Here is an 11,105-nt window from a genome sequence, read left to right on the forward strand (position 1 = left end):
GATTCTGGTCAGCTTGAACCGGTTCATTGATAGTTTGTCTAGACTAGTATGGGATAGGACGCTGAGGTGAGTGATCGGGTCGAGTGCGCAGACCCTGGGTTGGATATTAGGCTGACACGCAAATTTTTTGTAGTTCAAAACGACATCATTTTGATACTTACTGAAACGGCACCATTTTGAGGTTTGTCTTCTATATAAAAGTCAATTTTTTTAGCTCATTTTCCCTCTCTTCTTAGAAAAAAAAAACACTCTTCCCTCTCATTTTTTAGAAAAAGCCTAAGGGGGTCGATCGGTGGTCGTCACCACTGGTCACCGGCCTCCATTGTCGATGATCGAAAAACTTTCAAAATTCACCCAATACTCCTCATAGCCTCCAAAGTCCAGATCTGAGCTTGGTTTTGCAAAAAAAAAAAAAAAAAGGCTCCAAATGGCATAGATCTAGCTTGGAAGATTCGGCTAAAATTTTTTTTATGTTTTTTTTATATGTCGGCATTGGGTTCCCCTACCTTGGGGACTGTGGTTTTTTTTTTGTTTGCTTGGTTTTTTTATGTCGAGTTTTAGATTATTTTTTTTTGAATCTGGTAGAACCCCTTTTTTTGAATCTTTTTTTGTAGCAAAACTTTTTTTCGATCCCTCTGTCTTTTTCTTTTCTTGTAGAGAACAGGCTCTATTTATAGAGCCTTTTAGGATTCAAATCCCAGATTTTTAATCGGCGTGATAGACTTTTGGTGGCCGAAATTCATGCTGCCAAGTTAGGCGATATGTCAAACTACTGTTGGCAGCTAGCGGTGGCTGAAATTTTGGACTTTGGGGAAGGTGCATTTAATGCATTCATATTTTTGTCAAATCGATCATAACAAAAAAGAAGAAGAGAAAAAAATAATAAAAGAAAAAAATAAAAAATAATAGAAAACTATAATAATAATAATAATAATAATAATAATAATAATAATAATAATAATATTTCAGACAAAATGGATACAACGATTAGTAAAATTCATATAAGTATGCATTTTTTCACTATAAAATTAAACTACAAATTGATTTATATGACATAAATAAGTACATATCAAAAACAGAAGTAAGTGATCATGAAAAAGAAAACATTATATATTTACTTTATTTCAAGCAACAAAAACTTTATAACAATATGGTTTCAAGTCAAAATAAAGAATTTAAAATTTCAATAGTAAATAGATGAAAGCAAGAGTTTAAATGAGTTCAATAGTGATTGATTGCCTCAAAAATTTATAAAATTGAAAATAAAAATCTACTACTAAAAAGGTTAAAAGAAAAAGCTTGAGAAAAAGTGTAAAATAGAGAAGAAAAGAAAGTACAAAATCCGATTTGATTGTGATTGAAGATAATCCTCTGAAAAAATTTAATATATATATATATATATATATAATGAATGAAGATGATGATCTAAAACCCAAAGACTTAAAAGAAACTTCTAAAAAAAGTCAAAATAAAGAAAGATTAAATATTTATTCTTTATTCAAATTTTAATTTAAAATTTTTGTTATATTTATTTTTTTAAAACTTAAATTTATATTTTTAATTTAATTTAGTATGATGATAGTTATTTCAATTTTATTACTATAAAAGTATTAAAATTATTTTATTATATTAGAATTATAATTTGGTTAACAATTATGTGCATAGCTCCTAAAAGAAAACTAGTCACTAATAAAGAGATAACAAAGTGTTTGAGCAATAACCAATGCCTGTTGGTCTGAGTGGTTAAAGAGCTCAGTTTCCCTCAAGTAAAGTCTTGATTTTAAGTCTTGTAAATGAAGAAGACAGATGCTAGGAGAGCTTGCCCCCTTATGGAGTCTGACTTGGCTCGACTCTAGATTAGTTGGACCCCAAAAATAATTACTGGACATCGGAGGGTCCCAAACCAAAAAAAAAAAGTGTTTGCTCAATATAGACTTAATTTGGAATTAAGATAGTCCTCGTCAACCGCTTCATCCAAAAAAAAAAAAAAAAAGAAAGTCTTTGTTGTACTTCAATTACACGTTATACATTTAACTTCATTCGTCTGAAAATTTCTTTGCCTGTTTATATATTTTAGTGCCTCCTGCTAACTTGAAAAAGCCGTGCTGCTGTCTTTTGGAAACTGATTATGCGACCTTGACAATTAATAGAGTAAACCGCTTTGCTTAGATGTATACAAATATGTAAAGCTAAGAGGATGGCGAGGGAAAACTTATCAAAATAGCTTTTTTTCATAGATTTGCTTTTGGTTGGTGTGATTTTGTTTATCTTCAAATTTATCCAAATAAATCAGGAGTTTTAAGATGTAACTGGGATTTTTTAGGTTCATGTTCCAATCTATAGTTGGAGATGCAATTAATCGCAGAGAAAAACTTCCGTTTGGCTAAAAAACACGGTCATACTCATTTGGATATTTTTATGTAATTTATATTACTTTAAGAATAATATGATTTAAAACGTGCTTTCCAATTCCAATCTAGTCATTATTACTCTCCATTGTGAACTCTCTATTATCTTTCTTTTCTAGTATGGGATTCCCATTTTCCAATTTCCAAATGTAGAAAATTAAACGTCATTCCACTATTTTCTCGATCTCTCTCCTCAAAGAAATTTACTGTATTTCTATATGCCATTCTCTTCATCGAAATAGAAAAGATAATATGATATATAAGTTTCTAATGATAGTTTTGATAATTAAATTATTATTAAGATTTTATTTTAATTAAAAAAATTAAATGAATAAGAGTTTTGTTTTTTTAAGTTAAATAAATCCCACAATAAAACTTCTTCAAAGCATAACAAATAATCTCTTTAAATACTTTTAAAGTTAGAAAATATTCTTAAATTATTACTAACATATTAAAGTAATTTAATAGTAATTTTCAATATCAAATTATTTGGTAAGATTTTTAAAGATTTTAGATAACATGAAATCAATTGATACCATTTTTTGGATGAACGTTACATGAATGTTATAATTTTTCTTATACATTCAGATAAGCATTACAGAAACATTTTTCTGGAAAACATTTAGCAAAAACATTAATTCAAGCAAACAAAGAACTGCCAAAAATGAGAGAGAGAGAGAGAGAGAGAGAGAGAGAGAGAGAGAGAGAGAGAGAGAGAGAGAGAGAGAACTGTAAGAATTGAGCAATTTATTTAATGTTCATGAACAAACATTAGAACGAAAGCCCACAAATGCAGTTAATTTACAAAGGTAAGCACTCATATACGAATGAATTGAGCTGAAATTGTGGATATTCAACCCATATGCTCAAAGGAAATAAAAACAAGACAAGTACAAAAGCTCAAAGGAGCCAAATATAAATGCCTGCTACGTGGAGGTTCTCCTCATGGTTTTGATTTTGAACATTCCAATGCTAGCATCAACTTGATTTTGATCTTCCTCATCGTAGCATCAACTTTTTTCATATCAATCCCTTTTTTTTTTAAACTTCTTCCGAACATTCCAATGCTAATGGAAAAATAGATAAGGCACAATCCCTTATTGCTGAGTATCTTTTTTCTCTATTATTTAATAAATTGGTATCTATAACTTCCATCAATGATGATGGCAATAACTCTTTTGCCCAATATTTCATGCTCATTTCTACAACAATGATTTCCAATACTAACCAATTTCTACAAGGGAAAAAAGATTGTTTTTTAAACATTTCACAGAAACTTTAAATCAACCATAACAAAATAACACGAAATACGACGCAGAAATTTATAGGAATTGAACAATTCATTTAATGTTCATGAACACACATTAGAACAAAAGCCCACAACTACAGTTAATTTATTTAGGCAAGCACTCATATATGAAAGAATTGAACTGAAACTACGTATATTCAATGCTCAAAGGAAATCAAGAAAGACAAACCCATAAGCTTAAAGGAGTCCAACAGAAACGCCAGCTATATGAAGGTTCTCTTTATTAGGCCCACCTATTCGACTCAGACAAAAGCTTGATTTTGATCTTCTTCAGCTTAGCAACAACTTCTTTCATGTCAATTCTCTCCTCCGGTACTTCTTCTGAGCATTCCAATGCTAATTGGAAAATAGATAAGGCACAATCCCTTGTCGCTGAGTATCCTCGTTCCCCACTATTTAACAAATTGGTGTCTACGACTCCATTAATGATGATGGTAATAACTCTTTTACCCAATATTTCATGCTCAGTTCTCCGGTAAAAATTTCATCCGTTGGTTTCTTTCTTGTGAAGGTCTCCATTAAAAGAATCCCAAAGCTGTACACATCTCCTTTTGTTGAAACAATTCCTTCTGATCCATATTCTACATGTAAATTGTCAAAATCATCATCAAAGCTCACAATAATGTTACATTAGTCATTATATTAGGATAAAAGAATTTAAAATTTAGTCATTACCTGGTGCCATATACCCAATTGTTGCTATTGTCAAGGTCTGTATTGTGGAATCTTCTTCACCTAACAGCTTTGCAATGCCAAAATCACCTAAATGTGCAACCATATCTTCATCAAGAAGAATATTGCTGGGTTTTAAATCACAATGGATCACAGGTGTTGTATAACCATGGTGAAGATATTCTATTGCAGATGCCACATCGATCATTATGTTCAATCTACGGATCATATCCAGAAAATAGTTATGTGAATACAACCACTTCTCTAGGCTTCCATTAGGCATGAACTCAAGAACCAAGGCTTTAAAATCAATGTTAGAACAACTACTGATAATTTTGACTAAATTTCGATGGCGAATGTTGCGCAAGACCTCACACTCAATGTCAAAGCTCTTAAATGCTCCTTGTAACTCCAAATTGAAGATCTTTACTGCAATGCTTAACCCATCTGAAAGAGTACCTTGGTATACTGATCCAAAACTCCCTACACCAAGTAATTTGCTGTCAGAAAATCCGTCTGTAGCCTGGTGAAGCTCTCGGTATGTAACTCTTTTCCATTCTGCTAATGCTTGCATATTTTCTTGATCAGTTGACAGATTTCTGTTCCTTTTTTGTCTTCGTGAAAAAAATAGAATCAGAGCTAGCAGTATTATTGCTAAGCCAATCGGAGATAAAATGAATTTTACAAGCTGAACAGCTTTCTTTGAATGCTTTCTAAAAGAATTTGCATTGCATGGTGGGAGTGGGAGTCGTAGTCGAGGTGCAGCACATAGTGCTTTATTTCCCATGAAAGATTGAATAGAGTAGTTTCCAAAGGTTCCTTCGTCAGGAATTTCTCCTTCTAGTCTATTGAAAGAGACATTAAAATGTTCAAGATATAAGAGTTTCTCTAAAGACTTAGGAATGATTCCTGAGAAATTGTTCCTTGACAAATCCAAGACTTGTAATCCTATTAGGCCTCCCAATGACTCTGGTATAGACCCTTGCAATCTGTTACCAGATAATGAGAGATAGGTCAAGTCTTTAAGATCACCAATGCTTTTCGAGATTTCACCTGACAATTGATTTTTAGAAAAATCAATTCTAGTGATAACCTTCCATTTTCCAAGGTCAATTGGGAGTGCCCCACGTAGACAATTGGAAGACAAGTTTAGTTGCAAGATATCTAAGAACCTTACGAAGGTTGAAGGTATTGAGTTGGCAAACTTATTGAAGCCCAAAAATAGATATCTAAGAGAAACAAGATCACCTAAACATTCCGGTGTTGGTCCATCAAATTTGTTACCGGTGAAATATAGAAAACCCAAACTCTTCAAATTGCATAACTCAGTTGGGAGGGATCCTTCTAATTTGTTTCCTTGAAGAGAAAGACTTTGCAAATTTCTTAATCTTCCTATTGTGGTGGGAATACATCCAGACAGTTCAGTGTTATCTAGGTGAAACATAATCAAGTTGCTTACATTGCCAATTTCTCCTGGAATACTACCTTTAATGTTGCAACCAGAAGCTATAAATTTTTCAACAGAGAGATTTCCTATAGAAGTCTGAAGTTTACCACTGATCAATGGATTTCTATCAAACGCTAAGAATCTCAAGTCTCTAGAATTTACCAATGACGATAGGAAGCTCAATTCTGAGGACGATGGTGTGCTAGCTAAATTATTATGCTGTAGGTTGAGAACTTGTAGATCTCTTAAATTGCCGAGGTCATTCGGAATATATCCAGAAAATGAGTTGAATTCCAAGGTAAGAAACCTAAGCCGAGAGGCATTGGAAATCGAGGCAGGTATCGATCCACTTAACTCATTTGCTCCAATATCAAGGATTTCAAGCTTCGGAAGCCAAATGCCTGTGGTTGATGGAAGATAGCCTGAGAGTAGGTTTAGTTGTAGTACAATGATTCTCACAGTTGAGCTATTGAAAATACGAGGAGGGATGGTTCCAAAGATATTGTTAGATCCCAAATACAATTCTTCCAATTTTGGTAGGTTACCAAACTGAAACGGTATTTGACCTGCCAGAAAATCAAAGGGTAGTTCCGTTGGTATTGTTAGTTCTTTTGTGAAATCCAATATACCGTCCCACAATGAAAAGGAACAGTAATTTTCCTATTTGACAAATGAGAATAACAATGTGATGCATTACCTGTCAAGTTATTCTCCGAAAAGTCCACAATTTTCAAAAATGTTAGGTTGCCAATGATCAAAGGAATAGTTCCTATTAAGTGACAATTTGCTATAGTGACTTCCTTCAAACTCAGAAGATTACCGATCTGTGATGGAATTTTACCTGCATTTATAAAGAAATTTTATTTGATTTAAAAGTTTTTACATACAAATTAATAAGGTCAAATTTCATTTTCTCGTACATGAATAAATCCTATTTCTTTGTTAAGTACAGAAAAATATTTAAACAATGTTTAGGTAATACAAATAAAAAATGCCCGCCCAAATTCTTTTTTATTTTTAATATGAATAAAAGATGTTAAAATAAAATGAATAAAATAGTATTAAATAGCAGATACTAAGTTGTAATAATCGATTGAGATACGTTAAACTATTTTTTAAAAAAGAAAAGTACAACTGAACTTTTTGGTGAATGATTTCTTAGTAAAAGTTACTTGGTTATAAAAGTAAAAATTGAGAATAAAATGATAAAAACTAAAACAAAAAAATGAATCGAATTTAAATTAAAAAAAAAACAATATGAGTAAAAAAAAGTGACAGTATTAAAAAAAAAAAAAAACAAGTGAAAAGAAAGCGATCCAAAAGCCCAAATATTATTTACTTGTAGTGATGGATATGAAGCATAAGGAGATATAGGAGCTGAGTGCAAAATTTTGATTAAATAAACTATTCAATAAAATTTTCATTACTTTTTATTTAGCTATAAATTAAATAAGGTATGAGGTTCACTTATGTGGTTTCCTAATAGATATTCTATCAAAATTGGTTGTTAAAAACCAGTCTTGACAAACATCGAATCATATAATTTATATCAAAAAAGAAGAAAAGGCCATTAAAGAAATTAAAGTTAAACTAAGGATAAAATACATAAATTAAGGATAAAATACATCAACTAAGAAGTGATTGCAAAAAGGAATTAAAAAAGTGACACTGTTATTGTTTAAAAAAATAAAATAAAATAAAATAAACTTAAAAATTAGTTTCCCTTTACCTTTGAGATGGTTGAATCCAAGAGCCAACCTCTTAAGCATAGTCAGATATTCGATTTCTCCAGATATGATCCCCTCCAAATTGTTAATAGATAAGGATAAACCTTCTAACTCTTGGCACTTGAATAAACTCATTGGAATTCTACCAGAAAGTTGGTTCCAACTCAAATAAAGCCCTTTTAATTTAGGTAGATAATTAAACATATTTGGTGGAATATGACCAGTGAGATTGTTAAATGTTAAATCAATATATTGCAAGGAAGAAATATCGAGATGGGTGGAGGGTATTGAACCACTTAGCTGGTTGTCGTTGAGATTAATCTCTACCAATAAAGATATGCTGAAGACTGAAGAAGGTATGGAGCCTGAAAGCTGATTGTGATCTAAAGATAACAATCTCAAGTTTGAAAGATTTCCGATTGCCACAGGAATCTGTCCTTGTAGATTGTTGCGAGACAAGCGCAAGAGCTCTAGTTTTGACAAAGAACACAAACAAGATGGGATAACTCCCACAAAGTTATTACCATTTAAAGACAGAACTTGAAGTTCAGCAAAGGAATCAAACCAGGATGGAATTTCTCCGTTGAAATTATTGTTAGATAAGTCTATAGATTTCAGCCGATGCAAATTACCCAATTCCATGGGCAATAAGCCATGAAAACTGTTGTTTTCAATATGGAGCATGGTAAGGAACGACAGATTTCCCAGGTGTGGTGGTATGGTACCAGAGAGATTCATGCCAAAAAGATTCAGAGCCGTAACTCGTTTGTACCGAGCACCGCAAGTGACACCAATCCAATTGCAAACAGAGGTAGCCGTTGACCAGTTTGTTGTAAGGAGGTTTTCAGGATCACTAATGACATTGGCTTTTAGTGCAAGAAGAGCCAACTGGTCTGTGCTATTATTGGTTGTTTTTTTTGTAGAGAATGAAACCATGAAACAAGGCAACAGTATCACCACCATAAAAGGCAGAATAAACCGAGTGTTTGCCATGAATGAAGTGTAGAATTGGAAATTAAGAGAGCAAATTTTTTTGATGTTTATTCTTCAATATTCCACCGAGAAAATTTATAACTTGGTAGTTGGCAGTGCAAAGAATATTCAAAGGGGAAAAACTGTAATTCTTATTTATTTTTATTGGCATTTAATGCCAAACAAAATGTAGCTTTTTTTCTATTTAAAAAAAAAAGTACTTTTATGATAAAGTTAGTAAAATTTATTCGCATTATGCCACTTTTTATAATTAATTGTATCATGTTATCCATGATTTAAAAACTAACTTTATTTATCTTTAATAGCACAATTAAGACAATTTCCATATAATAATAGCCTATGTAAATATGAATTCTACACAAATCACTTTCTCCTATATTAATTATTACTCGATTGACAACTCTCCATCTTCCTTCTTTTTTTTGTTTTTTTGGTTTATTTGGAGATTCAGAATTATTTGTAACATAAGAAAAAATATATCGACAAAAAGATTAAAAAATCCCTGAACTAAAACTCAATAATCATTCAATTTCTTTTTTTAATAAAAAATTAAGCATTTAGGTTCATGAGTTTAGTGTAGAAATACCTTCAAATCAGAAAAGCTGGAGTAAAGAGACAACATTAGCACTGTAGAAATAATTTACTCACTTTCCAATTAAAAGTTAGAAACAGAAAAAAAAAAATCTTCTGGTTCGGTTGTCAATTGTCATTGTCATTGTCATGCCATATGGAAAACCAATTTTCTAACCCAAACAATACGCTATAATTGTAGCCACGTTAATATGAGGATGACTTAATGGCAACACTTTCCTGTATTATTCACAACTTGTAGCTTCGAAAAATTGTGGTTGACTCATGACTTATATCATCAAATTCTACCATCTACCCCCAAAAAAACAAGTTTAATTACTGGCATTGCACTCTTGTCAATTCAGTTGTTTCTGTTGGGGCATTTCGCGGTTATAAAGATCAACCAATTTTGATTAATGTCAATTTTGACAATTAACATGAAAAGATTAGAGATGCTCATAGATAAACTGGATTGAGCTGAACTTAATTGCTAATTTTAAATACCAATCCCTGACCCAAGAAGGACTTGCCTTAATCCATCCATTTAAATCATTGGTTATGTAAGTTTTTAATTATTTAAACTCTTTTATGATTTAATAGAATAAAGATTCTAATTTTTATATAAATAAATTTAAATCGAAAAAATACTCGATGACTCCTTTCTTTGTCCCACCCAACGTGGCAATGCTCTAAGGCCGTTTGCACCTCTATTTCATTTTTTCTTGATTCTTTAACACGAAAAATGATAGCACAAAGGACATTGTTCATCAAAATTATAGAAATATAAATGGCCTTTTCACTTTTCTTTACTTGATCGGTGGTGGTTGAGGGAGATTAAAAGTGAACTATTGTGGCATGTAGAACTGGAGACTTAGCTTTTTCAAATCAGCCAAAATAATTTTCAACGTCTTTAAAGCTGTCTTCCATTACATTTCAAGTCATCAAGTCTTCTCGCCTAACTTACAAATTATTTACTTCAAAAGATGTTCAATTATTATATTTGAAGAAATGGTGAAATCTTGAAAAAGAGGGAAAAATAATAAAATGAGCAAAATGTTTGTGCCGTGTTAGAAGGTCAAGCTTTTCTATCCCATTTGAGAAGTTAGTAGGATTTGCTTATTGTAGTGACTATTCTCATTTGATTATCTACTTATATTAAAAAATAAATTAAAAAATATGTCATAATCTTTTAAATCCTAATTAAAAAAAATTATACTGTCTCAACGAACAATCAACTTCTAAATAAAACAAGGCTAAGATCGGCAAGCAAAGGATTTCATATAGCCAAGATCGGCAACCCCATCTTTCTAAAGTCTTTAATGTTCCTTTTCATGCATTTTTTTTCCCTTATTCCATGCAATCGTTGTCTTTCTTTCTACCAAACACATTCTTTTAATTCTCCATTTGTATACTTTTAAGTATTTTTATGAGGAAATCAAACAGACACAATCCAGTAATTTCAACTCAATCTTTTAACGTCTTCCATTTAATTAATTTCTACATAAATTAATTTTCATGTGTTGAAAATTTGGTAAAAAAGAAAAAAAGAAAAAAAAAATAGAAAGTATATGTTTAGATGAGGAATTTTTATATATTCTAATAGAGTTTTAATTTTTTGTCAACCATGGATTTTCTTATTTATGGATATTTAAAATATCAACAAATATAGATAAAAGTTATATATATATATATATATGTATGTGTGTGTGTATGTATATAAAGGATATCATATATAACATTTCATCAAATTAGCAAAAAATTTTTGTATCGGATACTATTTGACTATTCTACATCTTTTACATGTGAAAATTAGGATTAATTATTTTTTGTAATTGTTCTAGTTTTTTTGTAATTGTTCCCACAAATCACAAAAAATATATATATACTTTTTAATTGGTACTTGTGATTACATGACATATTTATTTCAATATGCTTATTAATTGATGATTTTAGTTATAAATATTTGATTTTTTAAAAAT

The 11,105-nt window shown here is 31.0% G+C and overlaps 1 pseudogene across 1 annotated transcript; it reads right to left on the reverse strand.

Moving 5' to 3' along the window:
- Positions 1-3,152: 3,152 nt before the first annotated feature.
- On the reverse strand, positions 3,153-8,768 carry LOC111287376 (uncharacterized; annotated as a pseudogene). Its single transcript, XR_016341465.1, has 5 exons — positions 8,196-8,768; positions 7,566-8,033; positions 6,534-6,677; positions 4,393-6,402; positions 3,153-4,298 (listed from the first exon to the last, which is right to left on the reverse strand). The product of XR_016341465.1 is annotated as an uncharacterized LOC111287376 (transcript).
- Positions 8,769-11,105: the final 2,337 nt, after the last annotated feature.

Source organism: Durio zibethinus, chromosome 4, assembly GCF_047325235.1.
Source record: "Durio zibethinus cultivar Kanyao isolate XHJ-2024 chromosome 4, ASM4732523v1, whole genome shotgun sequence".
NCBI lineage: Eukaryota > Viridiplantae > Streptophyta > Magnoliopsida > Malvales > Malvaceae > Durio > Durio zibethinus.